Here is a 25,808-nt window from a genome sequence, read left to right as displayed (position 1 = left end):
CTTGCCACTCTTCTTGTTATTAAGTTGGCCCTTGCCACTCTTCTTTCTATTTATTGAGTTAGCCATTGCTACTCTTCTTTTGTTGAGTTGACCATTGTCACTCTTCTTTTTATTATGTTGGCCTCGTGCCGTATATCTTTAAGGCTTGGGCATATGTCTTGCTACTCCAGAGCCTCCATGATTCAGATTATATTCTTCACGATTCAATTTATATTTTCTTGATGCAAGTACTATGTTGGAAATTCCTCTTTTAGCGATCGATTAAATATCGAGGATGTAATGCTTTTTCGGTAGCGACCCTGGGGCGGCATGTAAATCCATGTTCTTAGGTGAGAGTGCAACAACTGTTAGGTGCAAATCGTTCTATATACGTGACACATCAGTTTGGGGAACTGGATGTCGCTTAGTCGCTCCTCTTCCGGTTTTTCTTGAGGAATTGGTGTCACGCCCCGGACTCGGTAACCGGACTCACGAGGAATCCGATGGCCGGTTCTAGCCGCAACAGCTTCCGTAGTACTCCATTCTTGGCTCCTGAGGTAGGTTCCGATCCTGAGATCCTACAAGGAGAATTTTCATAACGGTATAATCATTTTTAATACGAGCATACCCAAGATCACAGCACGTATATCTGAGAATAACAAGGCACACATCACAAAATCCACTAAGAATTTGAACTTTTACAAGCTTTCATAAGGTTCAAAAGGACATACAAAAGATAATAGAAAAGAAAAATAAAGTCAGCAACACTGAAGTCCTAAAGCTCGACTCTACTCCAAGCTTTGCTGCTACGTCGCCTGCTTTAGATCTCCTGCACACATCAATCGTGCATAAGCTTATAGAAGCTTAGAGGGTGGTGAAAGTGTGTGATAATGGTGCACAGAAGAATAGAAGGAGGAACAGGAAGAGAAACATGCTCAATGCAAATGTCACTAGCCTTACCAAGGCTTATCATGAATACGATGCAATGAGTACTGGGTGCCATAGCAAGGCGATGCATGAAGGGGATTATACAGCCGATGCGAATGTGATGCAAAGTAATGCCAGTACTCATATCAAATCCACATATCAAGTACATTTCCAATCATAAGGAAATCATCGGGGTCCATTACACTGCTAGATGACTACCGCTCTACAGACCCTGCACAGTCAAATGAGCGTAAGAGACCTCACTACCCGCCTGTGAACAGCCAATCACCAGCAAAGCCTGACGGTAGCGGACCCATTTCACGAGCTGGTTAGGCTCAGCCTAGTAATGCCCTCTTACATCAGGCAAGTAAGGCCACACCCTTATCCAACCGACTACACGACAGTGAGAGTCGCGGCCTAACGGTATAAGGCCCTCGTGCGCTCATATATTCCACCCGGTCACGGCGCTGGAGCAGATCCTTGGTACCATGAAAGTTTTAAAAATTTCACCCGTGGGCATCCTATGCACCCGGTATGCTCAAGTATGATTTTCGGTGTCCACACATCCAACCATTCACGAGTATCCCTGTGGAGGCGAGACCCTGATAAACCAAGGGCGGTATCATCATGAAATGCGATGTCAATGCATGAGTCACACATACAGATCATGCACCAGCTTCAGGCACTCAACGTATACAAGGGGAGAAACTCCATTCCTCTCTAACCACTGCACAATGCAATCAATACACATAGATGATGCATATGGGTCACAATGATGTAAGTGCGCTAACTGTAGAATATAAAATATTCCTCCTTCCCAAGGAGGGACAAGGTCTAGGTAAATAGATAAATACTTTAAGGAGAAGGGAAGTCTTCTACTGGGGGGCTAATACGTTGGGATGGCCCACAAGCTAAGAGAGTCATAATCCTAAGGAGAAAACGGTCCTAATCAAGGTCCAAAGTGGGCCTTCAACCACCTGTAAGGGTTCTATGGGCCTACCTTAGGGCCACCAAGGAGGACATCTAACTTCAACTGGGTCCCAAAAGGTAGCCCGCTACACATAAAAAGTAAGGTCTTAGGCCCAGGTAATCCATGGCCCAATGGGCTATACACAAAGCCCAACTCATGGGCAATATGGTGGGCCCTTAGGCAAGGTTTGGGCCCAACCATAAAAGTCATAAACCTACATATTGTGGTGGGCCTCATAGGCATCCCAGTAGTTCAACCATGTGGGCAATTTCACATTTAATACTAGTGAGTTGGGCTTCACTTCTTAGCCCAAGTACAGGGTTAATTTTAGTGGGCAGTCAAGGGCCCAACTACTTATATATTATAGCCCATAAACCCATCACAATAGGCAGAAGAGTATAGGCCCAAAAATCGATGGGCCTATCTAGAAAGTTTCAGTCCAAAAGGCCTAAAGAACTACCAACTAACCACATATAATGATCTAATAAAACCCAACTTGGGTGGGCTTCAGATAAGCACTAAGTAAGCCCAAAAATGCTGAAAGAAAAAGGCAAGATAATTGATTAAATGAACCTCAAATTTGATGGGCCATGCTGCCCCAAAATTAATAAAATTTATGGGTAGCAACATTGGGCCCATTGCTGAATTTCCAGCCCACCCGCTTTCTGGGTTGTTGGGGTTCAGCAATTTAATTAGTTTATGGTATATTTATTTTCTGATGACCCACATACATCACTGTGGGTCCCACCAGATGAGAGGGGGATTCACAACACATATTACAAGTGGGCCATGGTGCTAGAATACAGGCCCAGCAACAGCCCAAGGTAGGGGCGTCCCTTGGTGGGTAGTCCTACGGGCCTAGGCATTTGGCCCAAAACTGACCCAAATTTGTAGGCCGCACCATGGTCAGTACAAGGGCCCGATGGCCCTAAAAATTTGCAGGATGGTCCTTCCATGGGTGGGCCATACCTCCACAAAATTTCACGAGTTTTGGACAGTCAGAATTATTTTAATTAATTTAAATAAAACAGACTATCCAGACAATCTAGTTAATCTGGACGTCCCAACGTGGTGGGCCAGTCCAGTCCTTACCGCGGTGTGCACAGGGGTCCGTTGAGCCTAACATTTAGTAGGTGGGTCCTACCATGGGTGGACCACTTTCCTGTAGATTTTCATGATTTTTGGATACTCAAAAGTATTTTAATTAATTTAAAGAAAACATACTGTCCAGAAAATCTGTTTAATGCAGATTTTTGATAGGCCCTGATCTGAGCTTCCAATGGGGTGGATTAAAGGCCTCTAAAATTTGGAAAAAAAATAGTTTTTATGTCCCCTCATATATGTACTACAAAGTGGGGTCCACGGATGTGGCCTACTAGTGAAAAAATTATTTTATTTTTTAAGGAATTCCACACTGATATGTTGTTGGAACAGTGCAAAAATTACAGACTAACCACCTTACTTGGGCCACACCTTTAGGACCTCAATCAGGGTTAGAGGGGGTTGAAATTTGGTATGATCATAGGTGGGACATGCAGCTACAAGAATCACATATTAATTAGTATCAGTCTTCCCACGAAATAATCAGAAATCAGGCCCCAAGGTGGCCCAAAGATCTGTCCAGACAGTTTTTGGACAACAACAATAGCTTGGAATAAAATAATTTTAAATAGTAATTAACATGGGATTTAATCCCAGGAAATTAGAGAATGGACCACACTAGTGCGCCCCACAAATATACAACCCATCCCACCATTCAAAATACCTTTGCGTGTGCCCCAATTAGTTGGGTTTTGGGGCCACATGTCATAGGGTGGGATGCCATGGGCGTCCTCCCTCTTTTTGGTGGCTGGATTTTTGTTAGGCCACAAGGTGGACCACACACTATGATCAGTGATGAAAATAAGGGAAAAGAAGAGAAAGAAGGCAATCCGGCCATAGGGAAGGGCTCCGCCACTATTGAGCCATCCCAAGAGTAATCCAACCACACATCATACATCAATACACATCTACAATATGAATCTCACACATACATGATTAAAAATTAAAATGGATGGTTGGGATACCATTCCCACCATGATCCTATGGTCTAGATGACCTCATCATGCAAAGAAATCAAAGGATCCACCATGATGGGGTCCATAGAAGGAAAGCCTCATGCATGGGACATGCATGCATAAGGTGGGCCATTTAGCCACACCTATGGGGACGTGTGGGATCTCCACCATTGATTGGTGGGTCCTACACTCCCATCATGAAGAAAATAAGGGATCTACAAAGAAATCAGATTACACCATGAAGAAGCACCCACCTCTTTGATCTACAAGTTTTTACCACCACTAAGAACCTCAAGCTCTAAGGGTTATGATCCTATGGTCAAGATGGAGTTATGATGGTGAGATGGAGTGGAAATGGGGAAGAAAATGGGCTGAAAAAGAGGGGAGAAGGGGCTGGATGTTTTTGCTAGGAGGAGAAAGAGGAAAGTAGAGAGAAATGAGAGGGAGAGGAAAGAAATTGCTATAAAAGATAGAGAGAGAGAGTCATCACGAGTTCTCTCTCCTAGGATAGGCAAATCCATCATAATGCTAGGGTGATATAAACAATACTCATAGACTCATACGCTTGAAGTAGGGATGGGTAGTGTGTGGGTAGTGGGTGCTTTAGAAGATGGGGTTTAGGTAATGTGTGTGTGGTGTGTGTTGGAACTTATGCAAAAAGAGAGTGGGGCCACATGCACTACTCCCAAGTGGGCTACATGATTATGGTCAAGGGCTAGAAATGAGATGCACACAACTTATGATCTATACATCGGATGGACGCACAAGACGTGACATTGGAATCGTAACGACGAAGCGGACAAGCTGGCACAAGTTTCGGCTCGATCCGAGTAGGGTCTACATGATCGGACTTAAAGATGATTGCAAACATTATCCGAGGGTCGCGTGTCCCCGGGATTTAACTGGTAGGACCGCGGGACCAAAATGAATGAGATGCACACTCACACACACATACACACATGCAAACTCAGGTCGGGTCTCACAATCCTCCCCACCAACAAAGAAATTTCGTCCTCGAAATTGACAAAACCGGAACAACAAAAATTTATAAACATCATCATATAAATATATCTCAATCATCAATCACAAGAGAAGGCAACACAAGCAATCAATCATCGAACAAATGGAGATAACGCTCTCTAATCTCGGCCTCGTATTCCCAAGACGCCTCGGCCTCCGAATGATGATCCCATTGCACCTTCACCAAGGGAATGACCTTGGTCCTGAGGACCTACTCCTTCCGATCAAGAATACGAATTAGCTGCTCAATGTAGGAAGCATCCTCACGGACCTCAAGTGGTTGCTAATCAATCACAGGAATAGTGTCCGACCCACATTTCCTCAACATAGAAATATGGAACACGTCGTGGATCGCAGACAACTCAGGAGGTAAGGCAAGCCTATAGGGTACAACGACCAAGCGCTCGGTAATCTCAAAAGGTCCAATAAATCTTGGGGCGAGCTTGCCCTTCACACCAAAGCGAACCACGCTTTTTATAGGCGAGACCTTGATATACACCATGTCCTCGACTGCGAATTCGAGGGGTCGACGCTGACGATCAGCAAAACTCTTCTGCCGGCTTTGAGCTGTGCGCATCCTCTGCCTAATAACATCAATAACCTCTGACGTTTGCAGCACAAGCTCGGGACCTAAGAGACGACGCTCTCCATCCTTGGTCCAACAATTAGGAGATCTTCACGGTCTACCATAAAGTGCCTCAAAAGGAGCCATACCGATAGTCGCTAGATAGCTTTTGTTGTACGCGAACTCGGCGAGGCGCATATGCTCATCCCAATTGCCCGCAAGTCGATCACACAAGCTCTAAGCATATCCTCAAGGATCTGGTTGACCCTTTCAGTTTGCCCATCCGTCTGCGGATGATAAGTGGTGCTGAGACACAAAGTGACCCTCAGCGCCTGCTGGAAACTCCTCAAAAACTGAGACGTAAATCTGGAGTCTCGGTCTGAAATGATCGAAACTGGGACACCGTGCAGTCTCACTATCTCCTCAATGAACACATTTGCAAGCCGGTCCATAAACCAAGAAGTACGCACCAGAATGAAATGAGCCAACTTCGTCAGACGATCGATGATAACCCAGATGGTATCGTGACCGCGCTGAGTCATCGATAAACCTGCGATGAAGTCCATCGACACGTGCTCCCACTTCCATTCTGTAACACTCAACGGCTGCAAGGGACCAGGGGGTCTCTGATGATCGACCTTGACACGCTGGCATGTGTCACACTTGGCCACAAAACTAGTAATCTAACACTTCATCCCTTGTCAGAAGTACTGCCTCCTCATATCACGATACATCTTCGTGGAGCCCGGGTGAATAGTAAGTCTTGATTGGTGTGCCTCGATCATCAGATCACAATGCAACTCTAGCACGTTCGAGACACACAATCGGCATCTGAAGCGTAATCCACCATCTGAACCAATCTGCCAGTCTGACTACTCCACAGATACGGTTCTGCTCGGTACTTTTGAAGTGACTCGTCCGTCTGTTGAGCTTCGATCACCCTAGCCACCAAAGATGGTTGAATCGACAAGCTCGAAAGCTGAACAATGGAAGATTGCAGACCGAACTCAAAGTCAAACTCTGAAACATCCTCGAGCATCTGCCACTCACGCACCATCATCTGAGCCACCAGGCCTCTTGGCTGACGGCTGCGCGCGTCCGCCACCACGTTCGCCTTACCCGGATGGTACTAAAGGTCGAAATCATAGTCCTTCAACACCTCCATCCATCGTATCTGACGCATGTTCAACTCAGACTGCGAAAATAGATACTTGAAGCTCTTATGATCCGAAAAGAGCTCGAACCTGACCCCATATAGATAATGCCTCTACACCTTCTGTGCGAAGATGACCGTTGCAAGCTCCAAATCATGGGTGGGGTAGTTCAGCTCATGGACCGTGAGCTGGTGCGAGGCATATGCCACTGGCTTCCTGTGCTGCATTAGTACAGCACCCAAGCCAACTCTAGAGGCATCGGTAAACACAACACATTCCTCACTCCCATCAGGAAGAGTGAGAACAGGAGCGAACATGAGGTGATCCTTTAACTCCGTAAATGCCTCCTCGTAGGCGTCACTCGAGATGAACTCAACGCCCTTCCGCGTCAATCGGGTCAGCGGTGCTGCAATACGGGAGAAATCCTCAATAAACCGATGATAATACCCCACTAGACCAAGGAAGCTACGGATCTCGGACGCGTTCTTAGGCTGGCCGCACTGTATCAACCTTCAAGGGTTCACAGCGACACCCTCTCTCGTCACCACGTGACCGAGAAACTTCACCTCCTCCTGCCAAAACTCACACTTCTCCAGCTTCGCATACAGCTGGTGGGCATGGAGGGTCTTAACCATAATCTGCAAGTACTCAACATGGTCCTCCCGGGTCCTCAAATATACAAGAATATCATCAATGAATACTACCACGAATTGATCGAGGAACGGCCGGAAGACCTCGTTCATCAGCTGCATGAATACGGTAGGCGCATTGGTCAGTTCGAACGACATGACCAGAAGCTTGAAGCGACCATAGCGTGTCCAGAAAGTCGTCTTCGGAATGTCCTCCTCTCGGACCCGAATCTGGTGGTAACTACAGTGTAAGTCTATCTTGGAAAAATACTATGCACTCTGCAACTGATCGAACAGATCGTCAATACGGGGAAGTGTGTATCGGTTCTTGATGGTGACTTTGTTGAGCTCATAATAGTCCACACAGAGCTGCAACGAACCATCCTTCTTCACAAATAATATCGGGGCTCCCCAAGGCGAACCGCTAGGACGAATGAAACCCAACTCCCGAAACTCATTCAATTGCACCTGCAATTCTCTCAACTCCAACGGTGTCATCCAGTAGGGGGCCTTCAAGATAGGCGCAGTACCAGGCACCGATCAATATGAAACTCCACCTGCCGACGCGACGGCAAACCCGGTATCTCCTGAAACACATCTGGGTACTCGCAAACAACTGGCAGTTGCTCAATACACCCTGCCACGAAATCCTCGACGACAGAAGCCAAGAAACTAGATAACGGCTCTCTCCTGGGCTCGGCAACAAACTGGAATACTGGCAAGCCTGGAATGTGGAATGTGACTGTCCTCGTGGCACAGTCCAAGATGGCACGTACTCCGCAAGCCAGTCCATGCCCAAAATAACATTAAAGCCTGACATCAGCATCATGAGCAGATCGACAGGAAGTAACATCTCGCCCACTAACATCGGGCAAGAAGGACAGCGACGGGTCAATACAACGAACTTCCCTATGGGAGTCGATACTGCCAAGGCCTCAGACATGGACTCTGATGGAATATCGGTTGATCGGCAAAACTGTTCGGCTACAAACGAATGAGAGACGCCAGAATTAAATAAAACATAGCAATACAAGAAGAAACAAGAAGAATACCATCGAAGACTCCGTCAGTCGATGACTGTGGGTCCTGGCCTAGCACCTGTTGTGCGGGATAAAATCGGCCTTGAACTGGTAGGGGAAGCAAACAGGAAGACTGTGGGTCCTGAGTCTGTGCCTGCTGGGCTACAATGCACACTCGACCCAGTGACTGAACATATGGGTATCCCTGCTGCTGGTGCTGCTGTTGCTGTTGTCTCTGCTGCTGCTGTCTCTAATAGGGAGGTCTACCTGATTGCCTCTACTGCTGAGGAGGAGCCCTAGGAGCGGCGGCTAGAAGCTGCACTCTCTACTGCTGCTGCTGCTGAGAAGGACGAGGAGGAGGCAACTGCTGTGGCCTCTGCTGCTGAATGGGGAGAGGGCACTCACGCCTCCGATGCCTGGCCCGTCCACAACCGAAGTAAACACCGGAAAATGGGCCGGAAGACCAGGCGGCTGGCAGTGCTGATGATGATGAAGAAGCAACTGTCTGAGCCGTAGGCTGCCGAAACTCGGATCTGCCCTCCGTCTCTGCTGACGGTGCTGCCTGGAACTGCCAGCTGACGCTCTCCTCTTCCGGTCTCCACCGGCACTCTGCTCTCTCGATCTCTGGGTCTAGCCCAGTCCTCCTAATAAATCAGTGCCCGATGAACGACCTGGTCAAACGTCTCCAAACAATGCCCTATTATACGGCTACGAAGAGCAGGATGCAAGCCAGTCACAAAACGACAGGCCGTCATCTTCTCATCGCTGGTGAGATGAGGAGCAAATCTAGACAATGCCAAGAAACAGGCCTTGTACTGAGATACAGACAAATCACCATGAACCAGGTTCTTAAACTCAATTGCCCGCTAGATCTGAATGTGCTCGGGGAAGAATTTTTGGTCAAAACGGACCACAAATTCCTACTAGGCCCAAACGAACTGAGGCCCGACCATCCTAGATACGGACGACCACCAATGACGGGCCTCACCTTGAAGAAGATAGGTCGTAAGGGATACCCTCTGATCCACAGGACACTGCATAGTGTCAAAAATCCTCGCAATCTCAGTGCGCCATGCCTAGGCTGCAGAAGGGTCAGGGTCACCATTGAACCTCGGGGGATCATGCTGCCAGAACTCTCGAGATATCGCGGTCACACGCGACAAGTCAGATTGCCCAGAGACCTTGACGATAATAAGTTGGCGGGTCTCTAACGCGGTAGCAACAAGCTGCATTGGTTGAAGAAAATGTTTGGCCCCTACAGGCACTGTCGGAAAAGTAAGAGCGGCACTCGCCTCGGGCGGAGGTACGGGTGCGGCCGATGGAGCAATAGCCTCTGCAACCAGAATAGCAGGCTAAGGAGGGGGGATCGGTGGGGGAACTGGAGCAACTGGAGGAATAGGCGCTACAGGAGGAACTAGAAGGATCGGGACCTCAGGAATCGGATCCTCAACAACGGGAGAGGGATGTGCTCGAATAGAACAGGTACCTCGGGCGCCTCGTCCACGGGCACCACGACCACGGGTGCCACGTCTAGGCGGCATCCTCTACAAAATAATGACGATGCAAGGAATCAGAACAATTACAGGCTCAATATAGAGCGAAAGGAAGGGTCTCGGGACACTACTAGTCCTATGCTCTTAGCAGACATGCGATGTTATCTCGAGTTATTCCAGAATTACTTTCTATGCTTTGATACCAACTCCTGTCACACCCCAAACTCGGTAACTGGACTCACGAGGAACCCGATGGCTGGTTTTGGCCACAACAGCCCCCGTAGTACTTCGTTCTCGGCTCCTGAGGCAGGTTTCGATCATGAGATCCTACAAGGAGGATTTTCATAATAGTATAATCATTTCCAACACGAGCATACCCAAGATCACAATAAGTATATCTGAGAATAACAAGGCACACATCACAGAATTCACTAAAAATTTGAACTTTTACAAGCTTTCATAAGGTCCAAAAGGACATACATAAGATAATAGAAAAGGAGAGAAAAGTTAGCAATACTGGAGTCCTCAAGCTCAACTCTACTCCAAGCTCTGTCGCTACACCGCCTGTTTAGGATCTCTTGCACGCATCAATCGTGCATAAGCTTATAGAAGCTTAGAGGGTGGTGAAAGTGTGAGATAATGGTGTACAGAAGAATAAAATGAGGTACAGGAAGAGAAACATGCTCAATGCTAATGTCACTAGCCTTACCAAGGCTTATCATGAATAAGATGCAATGAGTACTGGGCACCATACCAAGGCGATTCATGAAGGGGCTTATACAGCCGATGCGAATGTGATGCAAAGTAATGCCAGTGCTCATTTCCAATCCACATATCAAGTACATTTCCAATCATAAGGAAATCACCGGGGTCCATTACACTGCTGGATGACTGCTGCTCTACCGACCCCGCACAGTCAAATGAGCTTAAAAGACCTCACTACCCGCCTGTAGACAACCAATCACCAGCAAGGCCTAACGGTATCGAACTCATTTCACGAGCTGGTCAGACTCAGCCTAATAATCCCCTCTTACATCAGGCGAGTGAGGCCACACCCCTATCTAACCGACTACACGACAGTGAAAGTCGCGGCGTAACGATATAAGGCCCTTGTGTGCTCATATATTCCACCCAGTCACGGCGCTGGAGCTGATCCTTGATACCATGGAAGTTATGAAAATTTCACCCATGGGCATCCTATGCACTCGGTATGCTCAAGTATCAGTTCCGATGTCTACACATCCAACTATCCACAAGTATCCTTGTGGAGGTGAGGCCCTGATAAAGCAAGGGCGGTATCATCATGAAATGCAATGTCAATGCATGAGTCACACATACAGATCATGCACCAGCTTCAGGCACTCAATGTGCACAAGGGGAGAAACTTCATCCCTCTATGACCACCACACAATGCAATCAATACACACAGATGATGCATATGGGTCACAATGATGTAAGTGCGCTACCTGTAGAATATAAAATATTCCTCATTCCCAAGGAGGGACAAGGTATAGGTACATAGACAAATACTTTAAGGAGAAGGGAAGTCTTCTAGTTGGGGAGGGGGGTGTACTTTAGGATGACCCACAAGCTAAGAGAGTCATAATCCCAAGGAGAAAACGGTCCTAATCAAGGTCCAAGGTGGGCCTTCAACCACCTATAAGGGCCCTATGGGCCTACCTTAGGGTCACCAAGGAGGACATCTAACATCAACTGGGTCCCAAAAGGTAGCCCACTATGCATAAAAAGTAAGGTTTAAGGCCTAAGTAATCCATGGCCCAATGGGCTATACACAAAGCCCAACTCATATGCAATATAGTGGGCCCTCAGGCAAGGTTTGGGCCGAACCATAAAAGTCATAAACCCACATATTGTGGTGGGCCTCATGGGCAGCCCAGTAGTTCAACCATGTGGGCAATTTCACATTTAATACTAGTGAGTTGGGCCTCACTTCTTAGCCCAAGTACAGGGTTGATTTTGGTGGGCAGTCAAGGGCCCAACTACTTACATATTATAGCCCATAAACTCATCACAATAGGTAAAAGAGTATAGGCCCAAAAGTAAATGAGTCTATCTAGAAAGTTTCAGTCCAAAAGGCTTAAAGAACTAGCAACTAACCACATATAATGATCCAATAAAACCCAACTTGGGTGGGCCTCAGATTAGCACTAAGTAAGCCCAAAAATACTGAAAGAAAAAGGCAAGATAACTGATTAAATGACCCTCAAATCTGATGGGCCATGTTATCCCAAAATTAATAACATTTATGGGTAGCAACATTGGGCCCATTGCTGAATTTCCAGCCTACCCGCTTTCTGGGTTGTTGGGGTTCAGCAATTTAATTAGTTTATGGTCTATTTATTTTCTGATGGCCCACATACATCACTGTGGGTCCCACCAAATGAGAGGGGGATGCACAACACATATTACAAGTGGGCCATGGTGCTGGAATACAGGCCCAACAATAGCCCAAGGTGGGGGCATCCCTTGGTGGGTAGTCCTACGGGCCTGGGTATTTGGCCCAAAATTGACCCAAATTTGCAGGTCATACCGCAGTCAGTACAGGGGCCCGATGGCCCTGAAAATTTTCAGGATGGTTCTTCTATGGGTGGGACACACCTTCAAAAAATTTCACGATTTTTGGACGGTCAGAAGTAGTTTAATTAATTTAAATAAAACAGACTATCCAGATAATCTGGTTAATCTGGACGTCCCAATGTGGTGGGCTGGTCCAGCCCTTGCCACGGTGTGCACAGGAGTCTATTGAGCATAAAATTTGGTAGGTGGGTCCTACCATGGGTGGTCGACCTTCCTGTAAATTTTCATAATTTTTGGATACTTAAAAGTATTTTAATTAATTTTAAAAAAATATACTATTCAGAAAATCTGTTTAGTGCAGATTTTTTATAGGCCCTGATCTGAGCTTCTAATGGGGTGGATTAAAGACCTCTAAAATTTGAGAAAAAATAGTTTTTATGTCCCCTCATATATGTACTACAACGTGGGGTCCACGGATCTGGCCTACCAGTGGAAAAAGTATTTTATTTTTTATGAAATTTCACACTGATATGCTGCTGGAACAGTGTAGAAATTACAGACTAACCACCTCACTTGGGCCACACCTTTGGGACCTCAATCAAGGTTAGATGGGGCTGAAATTTGGTATAATCATAGGTGGGACATGCAGCTACAAGAATCACATATTAATTAGTATCAGTCTTCCCACCAAGTAACCAGAAATCAGGCCCCAAGGTGGCCCAAAAATCTGTCCAGACAGTTTCTGGACAGCAACAAGAGCTTGGAATAAAATACTTTTAAACAGTAATTAACATGGTATTTAATCCTAGGAAATTAAAGAATGGACCACACTAGTGAGCCCTACAAATATCCAACCCATACCACCATCCAAAATCCGTTTGCATGTGCCCTAATTAGTTGAATTTTGGGGTCATATGTCATAGGGTGGGATGCCATGGGCATCCTCCCTCTTTTAGGTGGCTGGATTTTTGTTAGGCCACAAGGTGGGCCACACACCATGATCTGTGATGAAAATAAGGGAAAAGAAGCGAAAGAAGGTCAATCCGGCCGTAGGGAAGGGCTCTGCCACTATTGAGCCCTCCCAAGAGTAATCCAACCATACATCATACATCAATATACATCTATAATATAAATCTCACACATGCATGGCTAAAAATTAAAATGGATGGTGGGGATACCATTCCCACCATGATCCTAAGGTCTAGATGACCTCATCATGCAAAGAAATCAAATGATCCACCATGATGGGTCCATAGAAGGAAATCTCCATGCATGGGACATGCATGTATGAGGTGGGCCTTTTAGCCACACCTATGGGGACGTGTGGGATCTCTCCCATTGATTGGTGGGTCCTACACTCCCATCATGAAGAAAATAAGGGATCAACAAAGAAATCATATTACACCATGAAGAAGCACTCACCTCTTGGATCTTCAAGCTTTTACCACACTAAGAACCTCAAGCTCTAAGGGTTATGATCCTATGGTCAAGATGGAGTTATGATGATGAGATGGAGTGAAAATGGGGAAGAAAATGGGCTGAAAAAGAGGGAGAAGGGGTTTGATGTTTTTGTTATGAGGAGAAAGAGAAGAGAGTAGAGAGAAATGAGAAGGAGAGGAGAGAAATTGCTAGAAAGGAGAGAGAAAGAGAGAGAGAGAGAAAGAGAGAGAGAGAGAGAGAGAGTCATCATGAGTTCTCTCTCCTATGATAGGCAAATCTATCATAATGCTAGGGTGATATAAACAATGCTCATAGACTCATACGCTTGGAGTAGGGATAGGTAGTGTGTGGGTGGTGGGTGCTGTAGAAGATGGGGTTTAGGTAGTGTGTGTGTGGTGTGTGGTGGAACTTGTGCAAAAAGGGAGTGGGGCTACATGCACTACTCCCAAGTGGGCCACATGATCATGGTCAAGGGCTAGAAATGAGATGTACAAAACTTATGATCTATACATCGGATGGACACACAAGACGCGGTGTCGGAATCGCAACGACAAAGCGGACAAAATAGCACAGGTTTCGGCTTGATCCGAGTCAGGTCTACGTGATCGGACTTAAGGATGACCACAAACACTATCCGAGGGTCGCGGGTCGCTGGGATTTGACCGGTAGGACCGCGGGACCAAAATGAATGAGATGTACACTCACGCACACACACATGCACACATGCGAACTCGGGTCAGGTCTCACAATTGGATGTTGCTTTAGTCACTCCTTTTCCAGTTTTTGGGGGTTGGTTGTCGCTTTAGTCGCTCCAATCCGGGTTGCGAGATTCACCTGGTCATGTGTGGTGTTCGTCTTGGGATAATCGCATAAAATCATATTAAACGTGGGACACGTCGGCGAATATCTGTATAGTGAGAGTGCAGGTTGAGTCGAATAACTTTAATCGTAATCCATGTTGTGGCGTTCGCTAAGTGTGATACACCACATATACTTTGTTAGGCATGCATATCATATAGATTGCTTGTGCGTTGATGCCTCTTGTAGTGTGGAGTACTTGACGTATAAGAACATTTATCTTCCTTTTATGAATCTCTTAAATTACTGTTAATCTTAAAGGATAACCATCACTATGAGTAAGGCATTGACCCTCCCCCAACCGTACAGATGTTGTAGGTGACGTACAGATTGAAGACTTAGAGGATCAGCTTCCCATAGAAGGCTACATTGAAAGAATACAAAGATAGTTTATTTACTTAAGTTTTATACATCCGCTGCGAACTCGATGAATGTAATAAGCTTCCATTAGGAAGGCCTTTGATAATTTTTTTTACTCTGATGAAATATAATCAATACAACTGATTTTATTCTTGTGAATGTTACCTTCATGAATGTATTTGGATGTAAACCAAACGAAAAAAATAGGGTGTGATTTTAGAGCATCCAGCTTATACATTATTAACTCCCAATTTTCTTGGGTACGAGTATAAACTCTGGACGTGAAATTTCGAGATGTTACAGGTGGTATTAGAGCATGAGAATGAGATTAACTGGGCCTGAGGGGAGTGGACCACCATAAACTTTGGGACATATGATGAATTAGATACATACACTCAATTGAATTCCCACAGAACTAGGGAGTTGTGGAATTAGAAACCCATACTTAGATTCCACATTAGAAATATCAAGTTGGACATGGAATCTAGAAATTACAACTCTAGGTCCCCATCAACCTCCCTCTACAAAATTATTGTTGATCTAAGAGTTTTGTGAAATCTAATGTGTCTACATGGTAGAGGGAGGTTGATGGGGACCTAGAGTTGTAGTTTCTAAATTCCATGTCCAACTTGATATTTCTAATGGGGAATCTGAGTATGGGTTTCTAATTCCACAGCTCCCTAGTTCTGTGGGAATTCAATTGAGTGTATGTATCTAATTCATCATATGTCCTAAATTTTATGGTAGCCACTCCCCTCAGGCCCAGTTAATCTCATTCTCATGCTCTGATACCAACCGTAACATCCCGAAATTTCATGTCTAGAGTTTATACTCGTGCTTGAGAAAACTGGGTGTTAATAATGTATAAGCTGAATGCTCTGAAATCGCACCTTATTTTTTTTCGTTTGATTTAAATCCAAATACATTCATGAAGATAACATTCACAAGAATAAAACCAGCTGTATTGATTATATTTCATCAGAGTAAAAAGAATAATCAAAGGCCTTCCCAATGGAAGCTTATTACATTCATCGAGTTCGCAGTGGATGTATAAAACTTAAGTAAATAAACTATCTTTGTATTCTTTCAATGTAGCCTTCTATGGGAAGCTGATCCTCTAAGTCTTCAATCTGTACGTCACTTACAACATCTGTACGGTTGGGAGAGGGCGAATGCCCTACTCATAGTGATGGTTATCTTTTAAGATTAACAATTATTCAAGAGATCCATAAAAGCAAGATAAATGTTCTGATACGTCAAGTACTTCACACTATAAGAGGTATCAATGCACAAGCAATCTATATGAGATGCATGCCTCGCAAAGTATATGCGGTGTATCGCACTTAGCGATTGCCACAATGTGGATTACAATTAAAGTTATCCGACTTGACCCGCACTCTCACTATACGGATATTCGCTGGTGTGTCCCATGTTTAACATGGTTTTATGCAGTTGTCCTAAGACAAACACCACACATGACCAGGTGAATCTTGCAACCCAAATTGGAGTGACTAAAGCGACAACCAACCCCCAAAAACTGGAAAAGGAGCGACTAAAGCGACATCCAGTTTTCCAAGAAAAATCGAAAAAGGAGCGACTAAGCGACATCCAATTCCCCAAAAACTAGAAAATGAGCAACTAAGTGACATCCAGTTCCCCAAATTGATGTATCACGTATATAGAATGATTTACACACACCAGCTGTTGCACTCTCACTCAAGAACATGGATTTACGTGCCGCCCCAGGGCCGCTACCGAAAATGCATTACGTCCACGATATTTAATCGATTGCTAAAGGAGGAATTTCCAATATAGTACTTGCATCAAGAAAATATAAATTGAATCATGAAGAATATAATTTGAATCATGGAGGTTCTGGAGTAGCAAGACACATGCCCAAGCTTTAAAGATAGACGGCATGAGGCCAACATAATAAAAAGAAGAGTGACAATGGTCAACTCAACAAAAGAAGAGTTGCAATGGCTAACTCATTAGATAGAAGAGGGGCAAAGGCTAACTCAATAACAAGAAGAGTGGCAAGGGCTAGATCAAATAAATTTGATAAGGCAGGGCAAGGCATGTATCCATGGCCTCACATAAATTTAGAGGAATCACTTGTTTTTGGCATCATGCCATAATCCCAAAGGGCCAATAGTTGTAAGGATGTTAACCAAATCAATTGATAGGATAATTCCCAGAAAATATAATCATGAAAGGCGGAATAATTCACCTTAATAAAGGCATGAAACGGTAGATAATTCATATCACAAAAGGTACGAAAGAGGCCAATAATTGATGGTGAAACATATAATAGCATGTAAGGTTCAAAGTAATATGAAAAAGGCCAAGTCAAATACCTGAAGGCCTGACAAGGTAAAATCAAATACATGAAAGTATAAAGGCCGAATTAAATGAAGGCATGAAAAGGCAAAATCATATACATGAAGGCATGAAAAGGCGGGATAAAATATTCAATCGAATTAGCGTAAGCTTAAAGGATAAAACCCTCACCTTACGTTGTTGTTTCTTTCTTTGATTAAGTGGTTATACTCTGGTAATGGTGTGCACTAATCAGTTTCAACTTTCTATATCCAGATCCTATCCCAACAAAGAGTCAACTTTTGTTTGGCGTATTGGGTTTGATAGAGAAGGGTTCATGGCGTACTTACTTAAAGGTGTGGGGATCCGATGTGCAACCAGCGACCCAATGAACTATTGGCTCCTTCCTTGATTCTTTCCTTCTTTCCTTTTCTTTCTCTTTTCTTTTTTCTTTCTTCTTTCTTTCTTTTCTTTTCTTTCCTTTTCTTTTCCTTCTCTTTCTTCCTTTTAGTGCTACGGTTGGAGCCCTCTCTCTCCTTCTCGTTCTTGCTTCTTTTTCTTTTCCTCTTTGTTTTTTTTCCCCTGCTGTTGTTTAATCACTTGAAAATTAAAGAGGCAAAGACCCTGTTTGATCCAAGTATCAAGATAAAAGAAAACAGTGGAAGAGCAGTTGCACAACTAAAGTATACTAGTGCTATAGGCAGTCTTATGTATGCAATGCAATGCACAAGATCGGATATAGCATACGCTGTAAGTAAACTAAATAAGTTTACGAGTAATCTAAGTGTTGAACACTGAAAAACAGTAAGTAGAGTTCTAAGTTATCTTAAAGAAACCAAAGAACTAGGGCTATTTTACTCAGAATTTTCAGCAGCATTGGAAGGATATATCGATGCAAGTTGCATATCGAGTGCAGGGGACAACATGGTGGATATTCACCCTAGGAGGTGCAGCTGTATCTTGGGGATCCAAGAAATAAACTTGTATAACGCAATCAACTATGGAATCTGAGTTCATAGCTTTAGCTGCTACAGGCAAAGAGGCTAAATGGTTAAGGGATCTTCTATTAGAAATTTCATTTTATGCGAAGTCTATACTGGCTGTTTCACTTCATTGTGATAGTGAAGCCACTCTAGCAAGAGCCTATAGCGGTACCTATAATAAGAAGTTCAGACACATAAATTTGAGACATGACTATATAAGGTAATGGATTCAAGATGGAATCATCGCGATATTATATATAAAGTCGAGTAATAACTTAGCTGATCCTTTTACTAAACCTCTGACAAGAGATATAGTAAGGACAATATTTAGAGGGATGGGATTAAAACTCTTTACTTAAAGTTTCACCAGTGAAAGAAACTCAACCCAAAATCAAAAAATCTCTAAATATTGGGTTTAATAGGTAACAACAATTCACTGATAAGTGAAAAGTTTTAGCACTAAATAAAATTAAATAACCTCATTCAGGATGATAGTGCTAGCAGTTATAAAAGAGAGATGAGTATTAAACTCTTAATGAAGTCTAATTAAATAGGACAAGTGTTTTAACGGAAACACTGGAAGGATTTCATCTATGTGAACGTAGAAGTGGTGCTGCTTCTCATGAGAGTTAGAGTTATCTCGGGATCGTTCATGAAACAGGATAAGCACATGGCCATTAAAAGTACTAAGCGAGATTATGAAGGAACAGTAATGTAGGAGCTATTATATTTGTGGTATTTTCGGTTATATCATATAGGAATAACTGGTTTAATGCTGCGGCAACTAGAAATTTCGAAATAACTTTAAAATACTTACACTAAGGAAAGATTCAAATCGCAAGATATCTTTCTTTATGCATAATAACTGTTATTATTATGGCATAGTTTTCATTGTTTTAAAAAAATCAGTGGGGGATTGTTGAAAATCAGTGGGTTTTTTTTAAAAAATTTTTAATTTTCAAAATTTTGGAAATTTCCTGCCAAAACGCTTTTTGAAATTTTGAATGCAAAAGTGTAGTGTGTGTGCTTTGTCCTACATCGAAAATGTAAAGAAAAGTTTTGTGGTTTATATGAGAACTTGTGAAGAGTATTCTTACTTGGAGTTTTTGGAGGAGGTGATACTTGGATGCGTGTTCCAGTGCATCATCTAACACTGGAACACACGCACGAGCTCGCGCTCGCGCTCGGGCACGGGCACGGGCGAGGGCGTGGGCAATGAGGTAGTGTGGCAGTAGTGGCGCTAGATGGCGCACTTTGCACTTCGCACGTGCGCATCGTGTCGCAGAGTGGTCACTTACTCGTGACCTTACGTGAACTGGCACGAGACGATGCGATAGGTCTGGTCAGAGCCTTAGGGCGGTGGATTTGAAAATCTGAAATGAGCCTGAGTTTTATAGGTGATTGAGAATGGTCGGATCTTAAATCCGAAACGTCCAACTATTTCTAAAAACGGATAGCTACCTTGAAAGTCATAACGGTCAGAAAACGGACGGGCCAGGATGATCCAATGGTCAGATCTTCTGGTCTGATGACCAGAAATGTCTTGGATTAATTTTCAATGGCCAGAAACGTTTTCAAATATTCTTGACTATTGAATACCACACAGCAATGGTGCTATACCTGATGCCTATATAAACTGGACCATTCCAATCCGATTTCATCATCTCAACACACCATCTTTCCCATCAGAATCATCTAAATCTCCTTAGTGAATACTGTGAACATTTCTCTATATCCGATCCTGCCAGAACAAATCAATTGCGTTACAACATTCCATAGTGGATCCATCGTGGTTGCTGCACGCTGATTCAGTACAGGCTTGTCTTATCTTATAAACAATTCGCCTATAACCCATCAACAATTGATAAGGGGGCGAATCATGCTTTAAGGACAATGTATTCTATACGTGATTCAGCCTAGTGAAACAATTTATATATATATATATATATATATATATATATATATCTATATATATATATATATATATATATATATATATATATATAGACACACACACGGTGTATCCAAACATCAATTTCTAACACCACCTCACAGGAATCAGCGGGGTAATGATGTCCACTATTGAAACCTTCCTGGGGCCATGGTGATATCTATTTGTCATCCAACCTGTTCTTTAACCTGTTCATCAGGTTATGCGGGCCTGGATGAAGGGAAAAGACAAATATCATCTCCATCCAAAACTTCCGTGACTTCTAAGAACTTTTCAACGGTAAGCATTCAATCCCCAATGTTTCCTGTGGTGTGATCCGCTTGGGCCTTGGATCTGACCCGTTTTTGGTGTCATGCTCTAAAGTGACTTGGAAAAATGGATGGACGGAGTGGATAAAACACATACATCATGGTGGGGCCCATAGAGCTTTGACATCAGTTAGCTGACTGGTGTTGGGGTCATCAGCCAGTAATTGTAACCCATGAATCAGCGGCGTAAAAGATAGCGGGGTGGAAACGGCAACCAGCATGACTGACGTAGATCCGATGGTCTGAATCATCTAATTTGGCAAACTAAAAAATAAAATAAAATGGGAATCTATGGTTGAATGATTAATATTAACGGTTAGGATCAATAGCAAAAGCTGAGGAAGAATCTATGGTTGAATGATTAATATCAACGGTTAGGATCTATCGCAAAAGGCAAGGAAAAAAATGGGAATCAATGGTTGAATGATTAATATCAACGGTTAGAATCAATAGCAAGAACTGAAAATAAAAATAAAAATTGGGAATCTATGGTTGAATGATTAATATCAACAGTTAGGATCAATAGCAAAAGCTGAAAATAAAAATATTTGGGAATCTATGGTTGAGTGATTATCAACGGTTAGGATCAATAGAAAATGCTGAAAAATAAAAATAAAAATTGAGAATCTATGGTTGAATGATTAATATAAACGGTTAGGATCAATAGTATTTTTAAAAAAAAAAAAAAATTTCTTCTCTTATCAGAGACAGGTTTCGATCCTGTGACCTGTGGGTTATGGGCCCACCACGCTCCCGCTGCGCCACTCTGATTAATTTAATCAATTTTTATTATAATATATTATATTTAGATATTTAATTATCCATTAAATTCATTTATTAAATTCGCCGCATGATCTAATTTTCTTTCTAATAATCTGTTTGGTCAGCCTATCATTTTATAGGCTAGGATCATCATACCCTTGTACGTCCATAGTGGACCCTTTACATTTATTTTTTTTCCAGATCAATCAGCCTGAGACGTGTACGGTGGAGATTTGGGTCGAACTCGGTTAGAAAACACTTGCCTGACTTGCGTTATTTCAGGGGGCGGGGCTATGTGCTGATGTGACTAGAAGACTAGTTGTGGATGAGATCTTACCCGTCCATCAGATGCACCACCCTCTTTATGGCCCAAGGACCAAAAATCAGGCTGACTCGAGACTCAAGTGGGTTACACCATAGGTAACAATTGAGATGTGGATGCCCACCATTAAAATCATCCGGCGGTCTGTTAATATGCAGCCAATCTATTCATTCCACGTGCCTCAACAAGATGTAGGAATTCCTCAAAAATTAGAACATTCCAGCAATCACATGAACCACACCACGTGACTTTAGATATTTTTTGGAATGATTTTACACCGTTCTTTATGGTGTGGGCCAACTAAACCTTGAATTGGATTGATTTTTGAGATATAAGGTGAAAATGTGGCAGCACACATGATGGACGTGGTGGATCTGATGCATGTTCCTCTCATGCAGCGTTCATTTAGTAGAAGTCACGCCCTTGGTGTGAATACAGGCTAGGGGAGTCCTATGCTGTTAGGTGCACTTTCACCATTTTGCCGTACCCTTGGTTAGGAAAGGACTGTGTTATTGTTCCTTTCTTGTTCTACTTGATCAGATACCTAAATATGTGATGTGAAAGATGAAAAGAGAGCTTTTGATAGCTTTCATGGAGTTGATTTTGTAATTGCATGTAAGGGTGTCAATGGTTTAGGCCAATCTGTTGTCCACGGAAGCAAGCCAGTCATGGGTCAGGGTTAAGCCAAGGTGTTTATACCTGCCTAATGCCGCCCCAACCAACAAGTGAGATGCACAACGTGTGGACAAACTCGTATGAAAGCTAAGGAAGAAAGCTATTTGCAGTTAGAGAAAGAATCATAAGAATCACATATAAGAATCACATATACTTGTTTGCAAAGTATACTCACTGTGTCAGGGAGCCTAAAAATTTTTCAACCTATGCATCATCGAAACCTAAGGGTGATCATCTATCTTTAGACACATGACTTGTAGATGCAAAGCATGCTTGATTAGGACGCTTAGAGAGCATGTTTGACTAGAGGTGGGCACGGGACAACTCCATCCGGCTAACTTGACTCGTCCGACTCGTTCAAATCTGACTCAACTTGAACCGAATGGGTGAGTAGGTCTGAACCGAGTAGGATTCACCCAATCCGAACTCAAACCGAGTTGAGTTCGAGATACCTAGTAACTTGACCCGAAACTCGATCTAACCCAACTCGATCCAAAACCCGACTCTCTAACCTTACCCCGACCCAATCCCAAAATCTCTCCCTCCCTCCCTCCCTCCCTCATCCTCCTCATATTCCAAGCTCGGCAACCACCCACGACCATCACCCTCCTCCTCCTCCTCTCTCTCCTCTCCACTCTCTCGGTCTCTCCCTCCTTCATCTCTCAATCTGACTCAGTGCCAACTCGACCCAACTCGGTACTTCTGACGGAATCGGATTCGGTCCGGATCAGTCCAGGCCAGACCAGACTTAGATCGAGTTAGGCGGGCTGGACTTGGTAACGAGTCGAATCGAGTTCGAGTTAGGCCTATTTCAAAACCGGATCGAATCGAGTTAGCCCTAACTTGATCCGACTTAACTCGATGCCGAACTCTATGTGTGACATTCCCAGAGACTATGAGACTAGACTCTGAAAGCAAGAAGCCTTCCGAAGACAGGGACACTGTCACTTATGATAACCGAGTGCCTAAAGGATCCTAAATCCTAATAAATACATCATGATAAAGCCGTTATCTAATCAGAAGACCATTTGCAGAAGCTATAGAATTTTACGCACGACCACCGCCTCATCCAAGCCTGTAAATTTAGAACAGAAAGAAGAACTCCACACTTCACGCCAACACAATCAACACAACTCTTTTTCAACTCAATGCTGCTTATCTTCCGTCTTTCATGAATCTTATCTCAATGTTACACCGTGCATATTTAATCATGTTCAATCTTAGTAAATACGTGGATGATATTGTTAAAGTCGGGATAAGTAAGCATAAATCACCAACAATAACTCAGAAAGAATCATACAAACTCAATTAAATATCCCTAGGAAGCAAATGAATCTGCTTGATCACTTGGACCTTGTGCCTAACCATGGAATCTATGAATCAATGGCCAAGATCTAATACACCGACCGACGATTAATCGAAAACAAATAAAGTTTAATAAAGATCCACCCAAGACCAACACAATGAATGACTTAGATTGTTGTAACACTCCGAATTTTCGCTATTTTGAATTACCAAAAATCCATAAAATTTTCTTTTTTATAATTAGCCACGTCATCACTTACTGACCCTTGACACTCGAGATGGGCTTATACATGGCTGGTACCAATAAAAAGAACCGTACAAATAGGATTGATCGACCGTAGAAGGCTAATGAATCCAACTGATCACTTAAACATCGAGTTCAGCCCATGATCTGTTCACATAGGGCCTAAATCTAACCGACCTGCCATCGACTAATCAAACTACTATAACTTAATTAGAGATCTACCCATACCCGAGCCAGCTATGGGTCGAACCCTAATTAATAAACCAAATCAATCCAGTTACTCTTTTAGTCTAAAACCGACGGTTTAGAGTGATCGTGACCGAATCACTATTTTTGCTAATTTCAAATAGGCCGTACCGTGAACTTAGTTAATTCATGCCTCAACCACTGCGTCCAAGAAATCTCTCTACCCAATTTATTTCAGAAGTGCCCCGATTACCCGAACAAGCTCTACACCGCTCGTCAGTGGGCCGCTAGTTCCGAAATTATAAAGTAATGTCCATCTCACTGGGCTTGAGGTCCATCGCGGATGTCAAGCTCGGATGATGCCTAGAAATGGACTTAATGTGCCTTCCAGTCGACACTTGTAAACCATAAGTTGCCCCAATCCAAACCAAGTTGCTAAATTTTTAAATCAATTGGCCCTATAACTTGAGTCAGTAATTATGGGCATTTTAGCCGTCGGATCTCTTATAAATTTACATCGAAGGCTAGAAATATTTCACTACACTTTTTCACAAAATCTGACCCTTGATTGAGGAATGGTGACCGTTGATCGCAAATCGGGCCATTGCAACAAAATCCTACATCCGTTTTCTATCAAACTTTGCCCAACCCTTCATCAGGCCATGGGGCACGTGTTCCACAAATCAGATGGGCCAGGGGGCCATCAGGACAACCCTAATAATCATAAATGGGCCCAAAGGGCCATTAGAGGAATTTACCAATAGCAGGGTCAACTGAGCTCTTTCTCTCTCACTCCCATAAACTCCAATAGCTGAGAGAGAGAGAGAGAGAGAAAGGAGATTGGGTGGTGATTGTGGTTTATGGTGCTTGGGATTTGGGAATCCCCGCACTTATACCTTCCAATTACTGGAAGAAGCCAACCCAATCACCGTTGGAGCGAAACCCCTTTCAATATGAGGTAAGATTGAGCTCCAAACCATTTCTCCTTAATTTCTCGCTACATGCATACAACTCATCGCTATTTCATAGAATGCAAGGCCCCGGCACATCAAGTTTGCGGACCCGATGACGTTAGGACGATTTCAGCAACTTCCGGTCAACAATAGGTGCGGACCATTATCTTTAGGTGGCCGATTATCGTGCCTTGAGTAGGTTTAGTGAATATATATAGTGCATTGTTAGTGCATGTTACTGAAATTTCTTTGGATTGCATGAATGGAACTATAAACTAGGGACTTTTCAAAATTATGGAAAGGGGTTTGAGTACCTAATACCCCCAAATGTGTGAATTGTCGATTGCGTGTTCGTGTAGGGCATAGACATTGTTGAGGGTCAAAGATTGCATATTAGACCCTATTTATTATCTGATTTTATGAACCTGATACGGTTTAACGTCCTATTTTAATCGTGTTTATGATGCAAGGTGAATTTGGGAGCCTGGACTGAAAAAAGGTACTAAAAGCATGGATTTAACGCTCTGAAGTTACCAAGGTAAGGGACGGACCCCAGAGGACCAAGATCGAAGAATTTACATGTCAAAGATCCGAGAAAATCAAGCCACTCACATTAAACGGGCTTGAAAACCGTCTAGAATGCAAGATAACAGGGTTCCCACCACCCATTCGGCTCGAAACTTTATATCTGGCTTGAGGACCATAAATTAACCGTAACGTAAAATTTCAGTCATTAGATCCTTGTGAAAGTGGGCCAACGAACAGATCAGCCTATAAAACACCAATCTGGG

At 43.5% G+C, this 25,808-nt stretch overlaps 1 non-coding gene across 1 annotated transcript; it reads right to left on the bottom strand.

Moving 5' to 3' along the window:
* Nucleotides 1-21,269: 21,269 nt before the first annotated feature.
* Nucleotides 21,270-21,341, bottom strand: TRNAM-CAU (transfer RNA methionine (anticodon CAU)). Its single transcript has one exon. It is a non-coding gene; the product is annotated as a tRNA-Met (tRNA).
* Nucleotides 21,342-25,808: the final 4,467 nt, after the last annotated feature.

This window comes from Magnolia sinica, chromosome 12 (assembly GCF_029962835.1).
Source record: "Magnolia sinica isolate HGM2019 chromosome 12, MsV1, whole genome shotgun sequence".
NCBI lineage: Eukaryota > Viridiplantae > Streptophyta > Magnoliopsida > Magnoliales > Magnoliaceae > Magnolia > Magnolia sinica.
The sequence above is the reverse complement of the archived record's forward strand: the minus strand, read 5'-3'. Positions and strand labels throughout refer to the sequence as shown.